A 20,012-nucleotide genomic window follows, 5' to 3' on the forward strand; every position below is an offset into this window, starting at 1 on the left:
GAAGTTACGTCAGGGCAAGGGAACCATGATCCTGATAGCACCTCACTGGCTTTGCCAAGTGTGGTTTCCAATACTTCAGGATCTCTCCATTCGCAGGTACATTCCCTTGGGAAAGGACCCGCTTCTGATTATGCAATACGACGGGTGCCTGCGCCACCCCAATCTTCAAGCCTTGTCCCTGACGGCATGGATGTTGGAAGGTTAATCCTTCAGCCACTTAACCTTTCTGAATCAGTTTCCCGTGTCCTGATTGCTTCACAGAAGCCTTCCATGAGAAAATCTTATTCTTACAAATGGAACAAATGGGATCTGTCCTCAGGAACCTGTTTGAGGTTTAGAACCCAACTCTCCCAACCTAGGGCCCATTGTTTGGATTCAGGCTGTAACCAACCCTGTAATCAACAGCACCAGGGTTGTGCCCATTGGCACCTGGTTGGTTTCTGTTGGTCCCCTTTTGTTTTGGGGCTCAGCCTGTAGCTAGGGATTCACCCATGTGTGAGGACTACCATCCTGCTTGTCCTCGGAAAAAACAGAGTTGCTTACCTGTAATAGGTGTTCTCCAAGGACAGCAGGATGTTATTCCTCACAAAACCCGTCCGTCACCCCGTGGAGTTGGGTTTCTCCTATTTTTATTTTATTGTAATTCTGTGTTATGAGGTTGTAAAGGGACCCCATATGGATGCATGGTTTAGGGCATGCTGGGCATGCTCAGTATGTCAAATCAAAGTTCTAGAAACTTTGACATAAGTTTTCCATGTCGGGGCTCCATCTGACGATGTCCCCCATGTGTGAGGACTAACATCCTGCTGTATTAGGAGACCACCTGTTACAGGTAAGCAACTCTGCTTACCTTGATGAATCATTTCAGGACTAATTTTTCCTTTATATTTTGTGGAAATAAGCTATGTTTAGAGAAATAAAGTGAAACTCACAAGGTCTCTAATTTTTGGGCTGAATCAGCTTTTGAAATGGCAGTCTGTAAACCTGGCTTGACTGAAAGAGGAAGAGGAAGGATTATTTTTAGGGCCTGAGATTGCAGGGTTCCAATATGAATCCTTATGCATGGCGCTTTCCCCCACTTGAAGGACCATTGTTGCAATGACTGTACTAAAGTAAGTTGGGAAGGGATATAAAATGGAGGAAAAATTCCTTTGTAGTTGTGATTGAAGGCTCTTAGTGTCAAATCTAAGCCTTGGTTCCAAGTGAGCAAGAAGAGAAACTTGAAGATTCTACTGGATAGTAAGATGGTTGTGAACCCAGCATCTGCTGCAGAGCCTTTATGATTTGCTAGGTTGCAGAAATAGAATTACTATAGTACTTAGCAGTCTTTTCCTTTTCTTTCTTTATCTTTTGAGGTTGCTCTTTTTGGGTCCCATCCCTTTTCTTGTGGTTTTGAAATGTGATTGTAGGGTTTAAAATATTTCTTATAAAATATTTTATGTTCTACATGTTAGAATTGTATACACTGCAATTACTTATTTACTTTCAAGATTTTGTTGCTTGTAATTATCTTTGAACTGGTATAAATAAAGAGTATAAAAAAATAGTTTGGATTTTTTGGGGCATAAAAAGAGTGCTTCATTCTAGGCTGTGGTCAGGCTGCTAAAGGATAAGATAGAATTGTTGATTATGGCTCTAGCATGAATTTTTCTGTTAAGACTACTACCACCAGACCACTTACTAGCTCTGGATTTCTTGTTGCTGATGCTAACGAGATTTATGCTATAAGAGAGGTATCACAGTTAGGAAGGAATTGAGAGGGAGGAAAAGGTTGGTGCATACTATAATAAACAATGTGCCCTTTCTCTTGCTTAAAAAATAGATTGTAGAGAGCAGGCTGAGGGCTATGTTTCTTTCTTTCTAGCTTTTTGAACAAATATGTTTATTTGGCACTTATTACCTCAGTAAGATTCTTGTGCAGCCAGTCATCATGTTAGTTTGCAATAAGACTGCATGAAATTTAGCATTAATTGGGTTTTACTATATTGCTCATATCAAGGTGAAAGTACTTTAATTTCTCTAATCTTGTTCTGCTCACATGCTGATATGCCATATATTACAACAAATTGTATGTCTCTTTTCGGAAAACATACTGGAGCAAATAATAAACAAATTTCAGTCTCTGGATGTTGTTGGGTTTGAGGAGTATTGTGGACTCTTAGTCGCAGTGGTGATGACTCCTCCCACGGGGAGGGGCTCCGTGGGGAACCACAGCAATAGGCTAGACTCAGAGAGCAGACACTGGAGATGGAAAGCTTTATTGTACTGCTGTAGAATGGTTGATTCTACAGCAGTAGAATGGTAATGGTGCAGGAGGATATGGCACAGAAGTCCAACAAGGTGCCAATACGTTCAAACAGCCTCAGATGACTAGGTCTCACCCAGATGTAGAAGGTTGGTAGTGTTCCGCAGAGCGGGATAAGCCAAACCTGGTGGGTTGAATTGGAGAGCTGGATCATAGAGGTACTCGCTGAAGAGTAGTGCAGGAATCCCCCTGGTGGATGGTGACGGTGGGACCTGAGGTCCATGGTGCAGGATACTCTGAGCTGGATAGGCCCTTGAGAAGCAAGTACCTGGAAGCTCAGAATCCTGAAAAGAGAAGACCCCTGAGGAGCGGTTATCTAGTTAGTGGTAGTACACCCCAAAGGGTAGTTGGAAGCAAGAGGCCCCCGAGGAGCGGGTGCCCAGAGCTTCTTCAGGAGACAGATACCCTGGAGGGTAGCGAGGAGTCTAAGCATGGAGCTTAGAAGCGGTCAGAGTAGCTAAACCGAAGTCCTTGCTAACTCGTTCGTTCTGAGTAGAGTGGAGGCTTAAATACCCGGAGGTATAAACGTCATGCGGTGGGGATGCCCCCGAGGTTCCCGCCATGACGAGTAGATAACGCGCGCCCTAGGAGACCATGGGAAGGAGCTTGGCAGACGGGGATGCCCATGCTGAATTGGAGACGCCATGGGTTTCGGCATGGCACCGGAGGCAGCCATCTTACCCATGGAGGCGGAGAAAGGCAAAAAAGAGGAGAGGCAGAGCGGTCACAGCCGTCTGCGACTGACGGACACAACAGATGTAGGGCCACTGTTGTGTTCATAATATTCCACAAACACAAAGAGCAGTGCTGCGAACCTGTATTCGATCAAGTCTCTAAATCACAAAAGGTATCGCCACCAAAATATTTCCAATTTAAGGTTTTTCACCATCCATCATGCATGTAAAATATATGTATGTTGAAAACGGGATCGCATCAGCAAGCCTTTTGACGACGCAGTCGGTGCAACCAAGCCGTCCGGTCTTATCTATCATTTGCGACCCATTATTTTAAGATTTAAATTATTACGTGTTCACCTTCTGGCGATCTCAACAAGAAAGGTCTTTATGTATAATTTTGATATGCACTCTTACAGCCCTTATGCACATTATTTGTATGTAGAATCAGTAGCTGTATAATTATGACCCGACAGCGGCCGTGTTTCGCAGCGGTGTAGCTGCTTCATCAGGAGTCATCCATATCAACCAATTACCCGTAGATATCTATGATATTTTCTCAATCCCGAGGAAGAAGAAGAGAGGAGGCGGCTTACTCCTAGCTGTAAAAAAAGACCTCCAACTCTTGTCCCATAAATGTGACATCCCTCATCAATACGAAATTGGCTTCTTCAAATCAAAATCACTCCAACTGTGTCTTATCTATACCCCCCCTGGTCTACTAGAGAAAGATTCATCACCACTTATTGAATTCTTTGCAAACTCACTATCACCTGACCTACCCACTATCCTCCTAGGAGATTTTAATTTACACGTGGATACAACACCACAATCACCTGCCTGTGAAGCTTTCCTGTCTTCACTTGAAGCTATGGGCTTCCAACAGATAGTAAACTCCCCCACACACAAAGCTGGCCACACCCTTGACCTGATTTTTATCAACTCCCCCATCAACGTGAACAGTCCTCCTTTATGTACGGCAGTACCATGGTCTGATCACTCCTTGATCAAGACCAAACTATCACTTCCCCAAAGCTCCTTGTCCACGCCCCGTCAGCCCATATCTTTCAAATTTCGCAAATCCTGTGATGTAGAGACCATCACGCTAGCATGCTCAGACATAGACAAACAAATTGACCTATCATCCCCAGATAATGCATTCTCCTCCTGGGTTAACCTTACACTCAGCATTGCCAATGAACATTGCCCCCTAATAACAAAAACTATCAACCCCAACCGAAAACATAGGAAACCATGGTACAAGCCTTTCCTCAGAAATCTCAAAATCCAACTCAGAGCTTCGGAAAGGTCATGGCGCAAACACCAATCCCCCACAACCAAAACTCTCTACTATCAACATATGCATGAATATAGAAATTCCATCCTACATTCTAAACGGGAATACTACGCCAAAAAATAAATGGTCTGCAATACAACCCCAAGGCTCTTTTCACTATGGTCGCTGACCTGACTTCTCCCATACACACACAACAACTAGCTAACTCCTCTACAAATCGTTGCAACGAATTAGCTCAATTTTTTTTTTTTTTTTTTAATTATTTGTTTATTGAATATTTCTATTTTAATTACAACAAGTCATGGAAAAGAAAACAATCTTATGCATACAGTATTAATAATAAAAAAAAGACATAGTCTTTCCATGTAGACTTAACAATGGTTTAGGAATATAAAGGAAAAAACCAAGAGTATGAAGAGATTTAGAAACCAGCAGAAAGCAGTATCTCTTAAGGAAAAAAGAAAAGAAAACACATTTATTGTCCTAACTCACTCCCCTATTTTTTTCCTTTCACAATAGAGGTTTATCAGGATAGGGATTCCAAATAAGATTTTAACTGATCTGGTTGGTTGAAGATATATTTTTTCTCTTGATATGAGACAACGCAGCGGCAGGGAAATCTTAATATAAATTTAACTCCTTTTTGTTGAGACAACCCTTTCATTAGTAAAAATTCTTTCCTTCTAAGCTGTGTCTGTCGTGATATGTCAGGAAAAATTCTTATATTTTGTCCATAAAATTTATCATTCTGCTTTCTGAAATAGAATCTCATTAAGGATTCCTTTTCAGAGAGAAAGGAGAGTTGTACAATAAGGGGTAGATTTTAAAAGAAGCGCGATCAGCCTACTTTTGCTTGCGCATCAGACTCAAGCAAAAGTACGCTGGATTTTAGTAGATACGCGCGGAGCCGCGCGTATCCACTAAAATCCTGGATCGGCGCGCGCAAGGCTATCGATTTTGTATAGCCTGCGCGCGCCGAGCCGCGCTGCCTCCCCCCGTTCCCTCCAAGGCCGCTCCGAAATCGGAGCGGCCTCGGAGGGAACTTTCCTTTGCCCTCCCCTCACCTTACCCTCCCTTCCCCTACCTAACCCACCCACCCGGCCCTGTCTACACCCCCCCCTTACCTTTGTCGGGGGATTTACGCCTCCCGGAGGGAGACTTAAATCCCCGCGCGCCAGCGGGCCTGCTGCGCGCCGGGCCGCGACCTGGGGGCGGGTACGGAGGGCGCGGCCACGCCCCCGGACCGCCCCGGGCCGTAGCCACGCCCCCGTACCCGCCCCCAAAACGCTGCCGACACGCCCCCGAAACGCCGCGACGACCGGGCCCTGCCCCCCGACACGCCCCCGACACTGCCCCCCTCCGAAAACCCCGGGACGTACGCGAGTCCCGGGGTCTGCGCGCGCCGGTAGGCCTATGTAAAATAGGCTTACCGGCGCGCAGGGCCCTGCTCGCGTAAATCCGCCCAAAACCGGGCGGATTTACGCGAGCAGGGCTCTGAAAATCCGCCCCTAAGAGTAGCTCTAAGCTCTATGTTCATCTCAAAGGATTTCTCTAACAAATCGGATAAATTTAGGTTATCTTGAGCTATAGGTTTTGGGTTCGATTTATCAATTTCCTGATTTTGCAATAAGTAATAGATCTTGTCAATTACAGGTAGAGTTTCATTAGTATAACCTAATATATTTACCAAATAACTTTTAAACATGTCTTGTGCTGAAATTAAATGTGTTTTTGGAAAATTAAGTATCCTTAGGTTGTTCTGCTTAATTTGATTTTCTATCATTTCTAATTTATTACTATGAATTTTTTCTGACTTAATTAAATTAAGTTGTACCTTATCTAATTCCTTCACCTTTTCCTCTACCTTTTCAATCTTAACCTGAAACACAGTATTCTTACTTAACACTTCTTTCAAAGTATTAGCAATATTATTTACAGATTTTTGTAATGTCACCAGCATTGTCCCAATTTCTTCAAGAGAAAAACCCCTAGGTGAAATAACAGTAATATCAGTTGTTCCTCCCTTTTGGATATTCCCAATTCCTTCCTCCATTGGGGCCAGATCAGCAGCAGGATGATCAGTTGGAGTGTTATCTCTATCCCTAAAGTCCATTTCTGGAACATCCAGGGAGGGGATTTCACTTCCAACCTTATCAGATGACAAATCCAATTTTATCTTGGGATCCTCAAAGAATGAGATCCCAACTCTCCTGCCAGATGGTGGCTCAGGTGTTTCTGGCGCTCCGGGGGTTAGTGATAGTTCTTGGGTCAGATGGTTCATTCCCTGCTCTTGGAATGAGCCATCAGCGACACCTCCTGGAACTTCTATGGGAGTTTTTGTGAAGCAATCCTTGATTTTAGGTTGATTATTTGACACAGGTGTTGAAGACATATCCCGCAGCCTAGCCTTCCTCTTTGTATGTGGCATTACAAAGAGAAAGTTTTAGCAGCGAGCAAATTATCAACCTAACTATTTAGAAGAAAACTATTGACTTACGTCCAAGAAGAAAATTTACTTAAGGTCTTCACCACGGACAATTTCTCTGGTTTCTTCTCCTCATAACTTGTGGCTGCAGAAAAATCACCAAGTCTCCTAGCAAGAGCAAGCACGCCAAGCTAAGCCGAGCAAAGCCACGCGCGCCTAAGGGGCGCGCGCGGCTTTGGCGGAGCGCCGGCAGCTGCGGTGCGCCGGTATAGCGCTGCTTTTATGTCGTCTCACCCGGCTCCGCCCCCGACGTCCAGGTCCCGCAGGGCAAGGCAAACTCCAGGAAAAAGTCCGCAGGTAATAGCAGGCTGCAGCGATTGTATGGCTGCAAGGACGCTGCTTTTATGGCGTCTCACCCGGCTCCGCCCCCGACGTCCAGGTCCCGCAGGGCAAGGCAAACTCCAGGAAAAAGTCCGCAGGTAATAGCAGGCTGCAGCGATTGTATGGCTGCAAGGACGCTGCTTTTATGGCGTCTCACCCGGCTCCGCCCCCGACGTCCAGGTCCCGCAGGGCAAGGCAAACTCCAGGAAAAAGTCCGCAGGTAATAGCAGGCTGCAGCGATCTAGCTCAATTTTTTAAAAACAAGGTATCATCCATCACGGCACAGTTCTCGCCCAACAACCTCAATATCTGTCTTCCCAATATCAACTCTCCAGTCTCCCTTTCCTCGTTTGAGTCCTCATCTTCCCTAGAAGTAGAGAACATACTTAAGAAAATGAAACCATCAACACATCCCTCTGAAACTATTCCCTCTAAACTCCTACTATCTATACACAATGTAATCGCCAAACCCATTTCAAATATTCTCAACTGTTCCCTAGAGCATGGCTTTGTCCCGAATTTTCTGAAACAAGCTATAGTTAAACCGCTACTCAAAAAATCCAACCTTGACCCCACCACTCTTTCTAATTACAGACCGGTGTCCAACCTACCCCTCCTAGCTAAAGTTCTTGAGAAGCTGGTGAACTCACGCCTATCCGATCACCTTGAACAGAACTACATCCTCCCTCCTACCCAATATGGTTTCAGGAAGCATTTAAGTACTGAAACATTGCTCCTCTCCCTACACGATACCCTTATCAAAGGAACCGACTCCGGATCCTCCTACCTTATCGCATTACTTGACATCTCGGCTGCGTTTGACACAGTCAATCACGATGTCCTACTCAACATACTCAGAAATATTGGGATCACTGGCAAGGCCATTGATTGGATTCAATCTTATCTCCAAAATCGCACTTTCACTGTCACAATGGACAACAATGAATCTGATCCCATCAGTCTTCCCCAAGGTGTACCCCAAGGTTCCTCACTCTCATCCACACTATTTAATATATACATGCTTCCCCTTACCACGCTTCTCACTAACCTGCACATCAAGCATTTTATTTATGCTGACGATGTGCAAATCATCTTCCCTTTCTCTGACACCATCCAAACTGCTTTACACAGCTGGGAATCCTGTCTTGCCTCCATCAACCAACTCCTAAAGGACATGCACCTAGCTCTTAATTCCAACAAGACTGAGCTATTAATCATATCTAATAGGCAACCGATCCCAGACATCCCTCCTGCTTACTCAGCTACCAACTTCCCATCGCACACTCGCAACTTAGGAGTTATTATTGATAATCACCTCTCATTTAAACCATTCATCAAATCCATCATAAAAGACTGCTATTTTAAACTCCAAACAATAAAGAAACTCAGACCCCTACTACACTTCAATGATTTCCGTACAGTCCTCCAAGCTATTATTTTATCGAAGATTGACTATTGTAATGCACTCTTACTTGGCATTCCTGCAACACACACTAAGCCACTTCAACTCCTACAAAATGCCGCCGCTCGGATATTGTCAAACACAAAGAAAAGAGATCACATCACTCCCACACTTATTGAACTACACTGGCTCCCTATACAGTCACAAATTCTTTATAAAACACTCTCGATCATACATAAGAGTCTAGTAAATTCCAACCTCAACTGGTTTAACCCCCCCCCCCTCTTACCTCGTACCTCCAAGAGACCTACACGCCCAGCCCTCCAAGGAACACTCCATGCCCAATCTATTAAATCTTTTAAACTCTCCTCCACTATTAACAGAGCCTTTCTCTTGCCGGCCCCACCATATGGAACTCACTGCCCCATGATATCCGCATAGAGACCTATACCCCCACTTTCAAAAAGAAACTTAAAACCTGGCTCTTTCAGCAAGCCTACTCCATCTCACCCCCTATTACATAAAACCCCCCTATGAATGGTATACTGATATCTTGGTATGAACGCCCTTATGTCTGCTGATTTTGTACTTTGCACTATCATGTATATAGTTATAGTTATATTCCATAGCATCTACCCATTGATGCCTGTTATATGTAAGGGCTCCTCCCAAAAATTATTTATATGTTGCCTAGTTCATCATATTATATTATGTTATCTGTTATATGTACGGGCACTGCCCAATGGTTTTTTGTTCACTGTGAACCGATACGATGTGCGAACGGATATCGGTATAAAAGAAATGTTAAATAAATAAAATAAATAAATAAAATAAATCAATAATAGATTCTACGGGAACCAAGTCTCCTTTCTAATTTGCTAAAACTTTCCAAAGTTTGATACTGTGCCACATTTTGCATCCTACCTTGTATGTTTAAGGAGAACAGTTTTGTTTTAAACTCCTAGCTAAAAAATGTTAACTAACTAGTAAGGGTACAGAATCATTGTATAATTTACCACCAGCATGTTATCACCACTATACTGTCCACGTTTGTTTCCCATTACAAATGTTTTTAGGAAGAGTTAATAGGCAGTGCTCTTTGTTTAGTGTTGTAAATTACATAAGCTCATTCTCTCCCAGGCACATGTCTTGTATATATTAGAAAATAAATTTCAAGATTAACATTTTGGTTTTCTGAGTCACAGTTATATATTAATGGATTAAAAAGAACAGTTTACTTACCTTTTATTCTTTAATCATAAAGTGAACGTGTCAGCTTGTGAAGTTTCTGATTTTGAGATATTTAAAGTTCACAGTTTCTAGGCATCAGGTTAACTGGACTGCCGAATAAACCAAAAATAACATGATACAGAAATAGAGGATGACACCTCCGGCTTTAGTGTTATAAATGAGTATCCGGGAGAAGATTGCCACTTTATTTATAACTGACCTTCACATTTTTCTTAAATTATGCAATTCTTGTTTACTTCAGATACTCCATAGTGTTTTTAAATGTATGAAAAAAGTGATCACCAGTTATATGATGACACCAATCAAAAACCTCTGATATTTTATTCCCAATATTGTGTTGGGATGTTGTGATATATATGATAGTATACAAACGAGAACATAGCAGCCTGATGTCACCAAGAATTGTAATCACAGCTCTAAAGTCCTTCTTATAATATCTTTTTTTGCATTGCTTATCAATATTGTACTTGCCACGCCATATTTGCTTCATTGGGAGTTATGGGTTGGTTTTTTTTGTTTTTTTTATTCCTGAGTTAAGAAACTGTTGAATTTCAGCGCACAGTTAACACAGGGCTTATTACATCAGTCCGTAAGAGGGTAATTTTTAAAAGGATTTACATGCTTACTTACATCTGGGTTTTACACATGTAAATGCACTTTACATGTATAAATGGGCTTTTGAAACTAGTCTCAATAAATTGTCCATAGGTTTTACACATGTAAGTACACTTTATGCACATAAATGGAGTTTTGAAAATTGCTACAACAATATGTTGCATTTATATGTGTAACTCCTTTGAAAATTACCTTCTAACTCCTAGATTCATCAAAATGCTATTATAATGCATGGATAACTCCTGCGGTAAGAAAAAGGGGCATGTTTATAATCATTTTAGAATTCTGCACCACATGCTAACATAACCCTTCACATAGGTAGTTTCGCGGGATGCGATAAAGTTTTCGCACCTCGCAATACTTCTATTTTGCAGCTTGCGAAATGCCCAGATAGGCTATTACTGTTGGAGAGAGAGAGAGAGACTATTTATAAACCGGGCCGACTCACCTCGTGTGGGGAGGGCCCCCCCTTAACATGGCGTCCGCCGAAGGGGAGGCCCCCCCCCCTTGTCCCGAGGCGCGGGCTGTTCGCGCGGCGGCGCGCGATCCTGCCCCCGATGCAGGGAGGGGCGGCGGCGCGATGACGTCGGTCCTCGGGGGGGGGGGGGGCGGGGCGGCGCGAGTGACGGCGCTGGCGCGTCATCGGCGCGATGACGTCGGCCCGCGGGTCTCTCGCGAGACCCGGGGCCTTTAAGACGCCGGCGAGCGCCGGCCTCGATCCTTTTTCCTGGCCGGCGCTCGCCGGTTCCGGAGCGGCGATAGACGATTGCTAGCATCGGGGTCAGCGCACGGAGGCTAACGTCGATCGGACAGGCCGGGGACGCCCAGAAAAACGGACGGAGTGGGCGGGCACCGTAGTGGACGCCCGGGGAGACCGGAGGACCCTCGGAAGGAGGGCTTGGAGGAGAGCTGTCCCCTTTTTGCGGCATCGGGGCGCCAGGATTGCTGCGATTTAATTGCGGTGGTGGAAGCAGGCAGGCTGTGGCCACGTGGGCAGCGCCGGGATCGCTAACAGCGGCGGTTTGGATTGCGATTGGAGAACCAGGCAGGCAGTGACCACGTGGGCAGCACGAGCAGTGCGGAGGAAGCCGGAGCAGCACAGCGAAAAGAAGCAGCTGCTGGAGGAACCAGCCAGGATCCGGGACAGCTGAGACGTGGGGAACCACGTGACTACACACGGATTGCAGCCCTGCACAGAATTTTAAAGACACAGACTCACTTCTGGAGACTACAGGAGCTTGAGCCGAGAACAGGAGCGACGCAAGATACCTGCCAGCGCCCCTCCCGTTAGAAGCTGCAAACCGTGAGTAAACAATAATAAACAAAAAAAAAAAAAAAAGGGAAAAGTGTCCTCTTATTGATCGCAAGCATGCCAGGTAGAGGAGCACAGAAAGCCCGGGGAGGAGCAAGGCAGCAGAAAGCCCGGGGAGGAGCACGGCAGCGGAGGGGCGCAGAGCCACGGGACCCACCGGCGGATCCGGCCCCAGACAAAAGGGGAGGAGGGAGGCGAAGACCGCAGGCCAGGAACCTGAACGAGCCAGGATTGGCTGGAAAGGTTAAGGTGCAAGCAAAGAGGAACGGAGGCAGGCGACAGCAGGCGAGACCAGCCCCGGCGGAACAAGGCAGCCACCATGGGTCGCAAGGCAGGCAACCGGAGGCGGGGCAAGGCGGCCCACCGCAGTGGGGATGGCCCATCTGGCCGGCGATGGGGGCAGGAGCCATGCAGCCCTCGGGAGCGTCCGGATACTCGACAGAGTCGACGACACAAGGTGGGATGGGAGGAACCCAGCATGGTGCCCAGACCTGGATGGCCTCAATGGGTAATCCTTACCAGCATCACATGTACCCCCCATGGTGGCAGGTACCTCCACCATGGTACAACCCGGCGACTGGGGGAACGATGGCTCCACAGGACAGGGTCACTGGAGCCCCAGCTTTGGAGCCCATCCAAGGGCGAGAAAAGAAGACCAAGTCGGGTCAACAACCCAAGAAACGGACCGCGGCGAACGGTGCCAGCAGAGGACAAGGAGCCGAGAGCCGGGAGGGTGATGAGAGCTCGGTCGAGGACGGCGAGACACGAGCACCGGACCGAGCAGCGGACTTGGCGGTCGGGTTGGAGGCACTCGGCGAACAAAGCAGTGGAGGACGGGACAAGGATGCAAGGTCAAAAAGAAAGGGTAATAAGAGAGTGAGGAAGGACAGCGAATCTTCCACCGAATCGTCAGAAGGGGAATCTGATGGGAGCGAAGGGGAAGGAGGGCTCTCTGAGACGGTTGGGCGCGCAGCGGCGGGCGCGACAGCGGTAATGGCCTTGCCACCCTTAGCTGAGTTGTGGGAAAGTGTTCCGAGGGCGTTGCGCAGTAAAATTAGGAGAAGGGAATATATAGATATATTTTCCATATTGGAGGGCAGAAAAGGTGCAGCGGAAAGGAGAAAGAGGGGAAAGAAGGAGGAGAAGAAAGGGGGGGACGTGAAGGTGGCAAAGAACATCATAAACTGGGCCAGAGCCTTTTTGAGGATGATCAGTGTCACGGGAAGGGAGGACCCGTCGCATCATGCGCCCATGCTTAGCTACGCAGATGCCATACTCGAGGGTTACAAGGAGTATCAGGGCTGGTGCTGGTTAAATTATGACGAGCAGTTTAGGGACAAAATGGAAGACAACAAGAGTATGTCTTGGGGAACACAGGACGTCGGTCTGTGGCTGCGTCAGATGACTAGCAAGGTCCTTGATACAAGTGGAGCACTTGGGACCGCAAAGGCGGGCAACGGGTCACCTACGCCGGGGAGTAGTGCCTGGGGAGAGAGCGGGAATAACAAAGTGTGTTGGAGATTCAATAAGGCAGGGTGCACCTTCCACGAATGCAAATTTAAGCACGTGTGTTCCATGTGTGCCGGGCTGCACCCGGCAAGTAAGTGTATCAAAAAAGGGCAAGGGCCGGCAGGGAATATCGGGGGAGGAGGAAGGCAATAGTGTTTTCAGCAAGGCACCTTCGCCGATACAATTGGTGAACATGGCGGAATGGCTGGCAGAATACCCTAGAAGTTTAGACGCTGCCAGGCTTCGGGAGGGTTTTAGATACGGGTTTAGAATACCGTTTAAGGGAAAAATTAGGAGCGCAAGTTTAGGTAATGCAGTCTCAGTGGTGAGACACGTGGGCATAGTACAACAGAAGGTACTTAAGGAGATCGAATTGGGCAGGATGGCGGGCCCATTCGCGGAACCCCCATTCCAGGATATGATGATATCGCCCCTGGCAGTAGTGCCCAAGAAAGAGCGAGGGGAATTCAGACTTATTCAGAACCTGTCCTATCCCCCAGGTGACTCGGTTAATGATCACGTGCCAGAGGAGGCTTGCAGGGTCCAATACGCATCCTTCGATGAGGCGATCGCTTTGGTAAGGCATTGCGGCCACGGGGCTTTACTGGCCAAGGCGGACATAAAGTCCGCATTCAGACTGCTGCCCGTGCACCCCGACAGCTTCCCGCTACTAGGTTTTTGCTTTAAAGGCAGTTACTACTTCGACAAATGTATGCCGATGGGGTGTTCCATATCTTGTGCTTGTTTCGAAATGTTCAGTACATTCTTACATTGGGCATTGCAAGAAAGGGCGGGGAATGGCAACGTGGTCCACTACCTAGACGACTTCTTGTTTGTGGGACCGGCCAATACGGACACCTGTGCACAGCTGTTGGTAGAATTTCAGGGAATGGCCCGAGAGTTTGGGGTTCCATTGGCACAGGAAAAGACGGAAGGCCCCGCTACTACCCTGTCCTTTTTAGGCATAGAGATAGACACCCAGACAATGACATCAAGATTACCGTTAGAGAAGGTGTGTAAGCTACGGGACTTGCTTAGGCAGACACTGGCATCAAGGAAGGTCACCTTAACAGCGATGCAATCCTTAATAGGAAGTCTGAATTTCGCCACCCGGGTAATACCCATGGGAAGGGCTTTCTTGAGGCGATTGGCAGAGGCGACGAAAGGGGTAAGGAGACCGCACCACCACATCAGAGTAGCGAGACCGATAAAGGCCGAAATTGTGATGTGGTTGCAATTCTTGGAAAATTTCAACGGTATAGCAATGTGGCAGGAGGAGGTAATGTCCAACAGAGATTTAGATATTTACACGGACGCGTCAGGCGGTTGGGGATTCGGGGCGTATTGCCAAGGTGCCTGGTGTGCGGCGCCATGGCCGCAGGCATGGCGGGACGACGGCTTGGTAAGGAATATAACGTTCCTGGAACTCTTTCCCATATTGGTAGCGATTACAGTGTGGGCCCACAAGTTGCGCAACAAACGGATAGTCTTTTGGTGTGACAACTCGGCAGTAGTGACGGTGTTGAACAAACAGGCTGCCCACTGTCCCCGGGTGGCCGGATTGTTGAGGGAAGTGGTCCTGCAGAGCTTGCGATTGAACATGACTGTAGGGGCAAAACATGTACCGGGTGCCCGGAATCAGGTGGCGGATGCGTTATCAAGGGCTAAGTGGGATCTTTTTCGCCAACAGGTGCCGGAGGCAGAGGCGGAGGGAGTCCCAATACCGGCCCGTCTATGGCAAATTGGAGCAAGGTCGAGCAGGGATTGTTGAGGGCGTCGGTTGCCCCGGCGACCTGGAAAGCGTACTGCCGGGGCTATGAAAAGGTTCAGGAATTTCTGTTAGAGCAGGGCAGCGCGCCAGGGGTAGTAGAGGCCAATCAGATAGTTCGCTTTATATCACGGTCAAAGGAGGCAGGCCGGTCCAGGGGAGCCACGATCAACCATTTGGCAGGTTTTGCCTTCTTCACGAAGGCGCAGGGGCTTGGGGATCCGTTCAGCTTCTTCATAGTCAAGAAGTTGCTAGCAGGGTGGGCGAGGGAGGTAGCATGGGAAGGCGATAAAAGACGGCCCATCACGCATGAGCTACTGGTCAGATTGTGGCACGCAGTACAGCAAGTATGCACCGAGCCATTTGAGGTGGCATTGTTCAGGGCAGCGTTCTGTACGGCCTTTTTCGCTGCGTTAAGGGTTAGCGAGTTGGTGGCCCCATCCAAAAACGATAAGGGTAATAACGGGTTATTGTACGGCAACGTACAAGCTCAGGATCGGCTCATTAGACTTCGAGTCCACAAATCAAAGACAGACCAGAAGGCGAAAGGGGTCGAGATTATATTGACAACGGCGGGGGCACAGGTAACTTGCCCGGTGAGGAACATAAAGAACTATTTGCGGATAAGGCCGAAGGGCGGGGAGCACTTGCTGGTGCATAGGGATGGCGTTCCGCTAACTAGGTATCAGTTTGCAGCGGTGTTGCGCACAGCGTTAGAAAGCATTGGATTGGACCCGAGAGATTATGGAACACACTCGTTCCGGATCGGGGTAGCGACCAGCGCAGCGCAAGCGGGCTTGCCGATGGATACCATCCGTAAGATCGGTCGTTGGCAATCCGCGGTGGTCAAGCGGTATGTGAGGCCGGAGTTTGCTCAGATAGATAACCAATGCGTTTAATTTCACCCGCAGATGCACGGAACCAAAGGAAGATAGCATGGGTAATAGGACATTCCTTCGTGAGATGGGCGGCCAAAAGGGCGCAGGAGAGACCTTATGGAGCGCACTTGGGGCTGGCTCCGAAAGGAGTCAGCCTGAAATGGATGGGAAGGTCAGGAATGAAATGGGAACACCTGTTATTGGACCTGCGGCACAAACTATGCACGTCTCAACACCCAGACGCCATAGTTATTCACCTCGGGGGAAACGACCTGGGGGTGCATTCGGCCAAACAGTTGATTGAGATGGTAAAGAGGGACCTGGCCGCGATTAGGGAGTTGACACCGGGAACAGCCATCGTTTGGTCGGAGATAATACCTAGGATTAAATGGCAGGGCAGCAAGTTATGGGGTAGGGGCAGGAAGAAGATTAATAGGCAGGTCTGTTTATGGGCGCAACAGAGGGGCATTCACCAAATCAGGCATGAATGGGCAGACGAGCCATGCTCTGGCCTGTATAGGCCGGACCAAATACATCTGTCTGACATAGGTTACGATTTATTTAATAACTCCATTCAAGAATCGCTGGAGCGGGCTTTGTGCAAGGTTGGGCCGCAGCAATTGGGGGGAGACTGAGACAAGTGGGGCACTGTCCCAGTCTGGTGGCGGGGGTACCCGAGTCGGTAGGTAGGTGGGGACATAGAGGACACGGTCAGGACGGACCGGAAGTCCTAGGTAAAGGAAAGTGCATGTATACAGGCGTGGGCAGCCTCGAAGAATGGCCCCGTGGCTTTGGCACGGCGGGGGGCCGGTAAGATGGTGGCGGTCTGGCTTAAACGGCGGACGCCGGTTTGACGCCCGGAATGCACTAGGGTTGACGTACCGACGGCTCGGGTACCGGAAATGTAATTATGTTGATTTATTCTAATTAATGTTAATAAATGCTGCGGCCTTGTTTCACCAAGCATTGAGTTTCTGTGTGATATGTGGGGCGGCTGTGAAAGGGGGGGGGGGGGGAGGGGGACGGACACGGAAGTGCGGACTGCCAATGTTAAACCGGGCCGACTCACCTCGTGTGGGGAGGGCCCCCCCTTAACATGGTGTCCGCCGAAGGGGAGGCCCCCCCCCTTGTCCCGAGGCGCGGGCTGTTCGCGCGGCGGCGCGCGATCCTGCCCCCGGTGCAGGGAGGGGCGGCGGCGCGATGACGTCGGTCCTCGGGGGGGGGGGGGGGGGGCGGGGCGGCGCGAGTGACGGCGCTGGCGCGTCATCGGCGCGATGACATCGGCCCGCGGGTCTCTCGCGAGACCCGGGGCCTTTAAGACGCCGGCGAGCGCCGGCCTCGATCCTTTTTCCTGGCCAGCGCTCGCCGGTTCACCCACCCACCCGCCCACAGTAGCAAAAGGGGATTGCCATGAAGAGACGGGGTACCGGGAGACAGGGGAGAAGGAGGGCAAATTTACATGTCGATAAGAAAGGAAGGATTTGTCGCAGCAAGGCGGGGGTACCCGAGTCGGTAGGTAGGTGGGGACATAGAGGACACGGTCAGGACGGACCGGAAGTCCTAGGTAAAGGAAAGTGCATGTATACAGGCGTGGGCAGCCTCGAAGAATGGCCCCGTGGCTTTGGCACGGCGGGGGGCCGGTAAGATGGTGGCGGTCTGGCTTAAACGGCGGATGCCGGTTTGACGCCCGGAATGCACTAGGGTTGACGTACCGACGGCTCGGGTACCGGAAATGTAATTATGTTGATTTATTCTAATTAATGTTAATAAATGCTGCGGCCTTGTTTCACCAAGCATTGAGTTTCTGTGTGATATGTGGGGCGGCTGTGAAAGGGGGGGGGGGGAGGGGGACGGACACGGAAGTGCGGACTGCCAATGTTAAGGCCTTCATAGTAGTCAACTATTTATATCTCTATAGGACGGCAGCTAATAGCTCGAGGTGAGCTGTTGATGGTGGTTCAGGGGCCAGTTTTACATGCAGAGTGAGACGTATGAACAGCACAGTACACCTCAGTAAAGATTTGACATCATTTGGAGTGAGGAAAGTCTCACAAAGATGATATTTCTACAGAGTTCTCTTGCCCTTGTTATAATCTGGTATGGTTGTGGACTCTGGTTCGTAGTGAGAGCTGACTTCACCCACAGGGAGGAGCCCTGTGGGGACTCACTATGATAGGCATGGCCTCAGCTGAGACGGACACAGATGTAAGAGACTTTATTAGACTGGAATGTGGGTAGTACCCACAGAGTGGAATGAAGACACAGTCCAGAGTAGTAAGGTTGCTCAATGATGATATCCCTGGTAGTGGCCCGCAGAGTGGGGTACACAGGAAACTCCTCTCTCGAAGACACACCTCTCAGTGTAGATCCGGTAGTGGCCCGCAGCTCGGGGTACGCCGAGAATCAACGAGTAGTAGTTCAGAGAGGTGCAGGAGGTCAGCAGAGCAAGGTAGATGACGGTACTCACTCCGAAGTGTAGAAGAAGTTAGCTGAGATGAGCACGGTAGTGGTCCGAGGCTCGGGGTACACCAGTGGTTCCATCAGCAAGATGGTAGAAACGAGAATTGCACTCACAAGGCTGAACTAGGCAGGATCCCAGACCAGGATAGATGAATTCTCCAGGCAGAAAGGCCCTCTGAGGACTGGATAGCCAGAACGTGACAGGCCCCCGAGGAGCGGATATCTAAGGCGTTCTAAGTCCAAGAATTCAAGAACCAGTTCAGAGTAGCGAAGCTTCTCCAAAGGAGTGGAATAAGCAGGAAGGAAGTCCTTGCTAACTCGTAGGAAGCATAGACTTGATGGGTTAAATACTTCTAGCGGGTGAGGTCATACGGAGGGGACGCCCCTGAGGTTCCCGCCATGACGTGAATAAGAGAGGGCCTGGCGCGCGCGTGCCCTAGGTAATCCCCGATTCAAGATGATGGATGGGATTGCCCTTGCCATCCCAGGGTCACCGGAGAAGGCGGCGTTTGCAGGCTGAGGCCGCCATGGCTTTGAGAGTCGCTGGTGCAAGGAAAAGAGAGGTGAGCAGCAGAGGTCACAGCTGTCTGTGACCGGGCGCAACAGCCCTAGCTTGATTAACTCTATAACAGGGTACTATCAAGCTAGGGCAAGAGAACATAGTGGAAATCTCAACTTTGTGAGACTTTCCTCACTCCAAATGATGTCATATCTTCACCGAGGTGTACTGTGCTGTTTGTACTTCTCACTCTGCATGTAAAACTGGCCCCTAAACCCTAAACCAACACCTCACCTCGAGCCTTTAGCTGGCCCTCCTATAGAGATATAAATAGTTAAATACTGTGAAGGCCTCCCCAGAGGCACTGTCTCTTTCTCTGTCTTGCTTTTTCTCTCTCGCTCTCCACTCCCCTCTCCTCTCTCTCCCTCCACAAACCCAGAAATGGCCAAAATGCAACTTGCAATATTAGATTCAAATTACATTATGGCTGTTTCGGGCATATTGCCCAGTTTAACACCAGGAGAAAAGGTGTAGTTATTTCCAGTGTTGAAACCTTGCGAAAGCATGCGTTATGCTATTGCACAGTGCGATATTGCCCCTCATTTTAATGTATCCCGCCCCCTTCAAAAAATTAGCATTTGCGCCGTGCGGTAACATGATTATCATATGCGTTATGGCATTAACGCCATAATGCATTTTGATGAATTACCCTGTAAGTTTGTACAACGGAATAACTTCAACCATGGACAGTATTTTGTGTGTGTGTGGGGGGGAGAGAGGTAGGGGCAGTTTTTCGGCCTACTGAGGTCCCTTTATTCACACCTGAGGTGTGGGGATGGGGGATGGTGTTTGGAGCCAGAATATTGGTAGGCATTTTAGCCTGCTGATGCTCTCAGAAAAGCTTATCTACACCTTTTGAGTTGCAGGCAACACAGCTCATTAACATTTTCTATGTATCAGGTTGCCTTAATTTCATGTTAACATTAATATGCAGTATAGCACTAATATACCATAAATAACACATGTGTAACACATTAGCATTAATGCACTTTAATATATTGATCCCTTAGTCTTTCTATTTTGAAAGTCATAATCTGTTTATTCCAGAAGGGCTTTCACAGCTATTTTTCCAACACTTTTTTGAGAAAATTGCTATTCTACTAGTTTCAAACTGCTGGGCAATACAGCTCCAAAATATTTAAAGCAAACATTTATTACAATCGAAGTCATTTAAAA

The 20,012-nt window shown here is 48.2% G+C and overlaps 2 protein-coding genes across 5 annotated transcripts in view; one reads left to right on the forward strand and one right to left on the reverse strand.

The window, feature by feature from the left end:
* The window catches only part of ASPN (asporin), a 104,189-nt gene extending 94,337 nt beyond the window's left edge, over positions 1-9,852 (reverse strand). For 2 of the 4 annotated variants that reach the window (XM_029599388.1, XM_029599384.1), the window contains exons 1-2: positions 9,727-9,852; positions 6,774-7,449 (exon numbers count right to left, since the gene is read on the reverse strand). The gene's annotated coding sequence lies outside the window, so the exon portion shown is untranslated. The remainder of the gene's footprint in view (positions 1-6,773; positions 7,450-9,726) is intronic. The other 2 variants (XM_029599385.1, XM_029599386.1) reach the window with 2 other exon arrangements.
* The window catches only part of CENPP (centromere protein P), a 685,914-nt gene that overhangs the window by 387,848 nt on the left and 278,054 nt on the right, over positions 1-20,012 (forward strand). The gene's annotated exons all lie outside the window — the stretch shown is intronic.

Source organism: Rhinatrema bivittatum, chromosome 4, assembly GCF_901001135.1.
Source record: "Rhinatrema bivittatum chromosome 4, aRhiBiv1.1, whole genome shotgun sequence".
In the NCBI taxonomy this organism is placed as follows: domain Eukaryota; kingdom Metazoa; phylum Chordata; class Amphibia; order Gymnophiona; family Rhinatrematidae; genus Rhinatrema; species Rhinatrema bivittatum.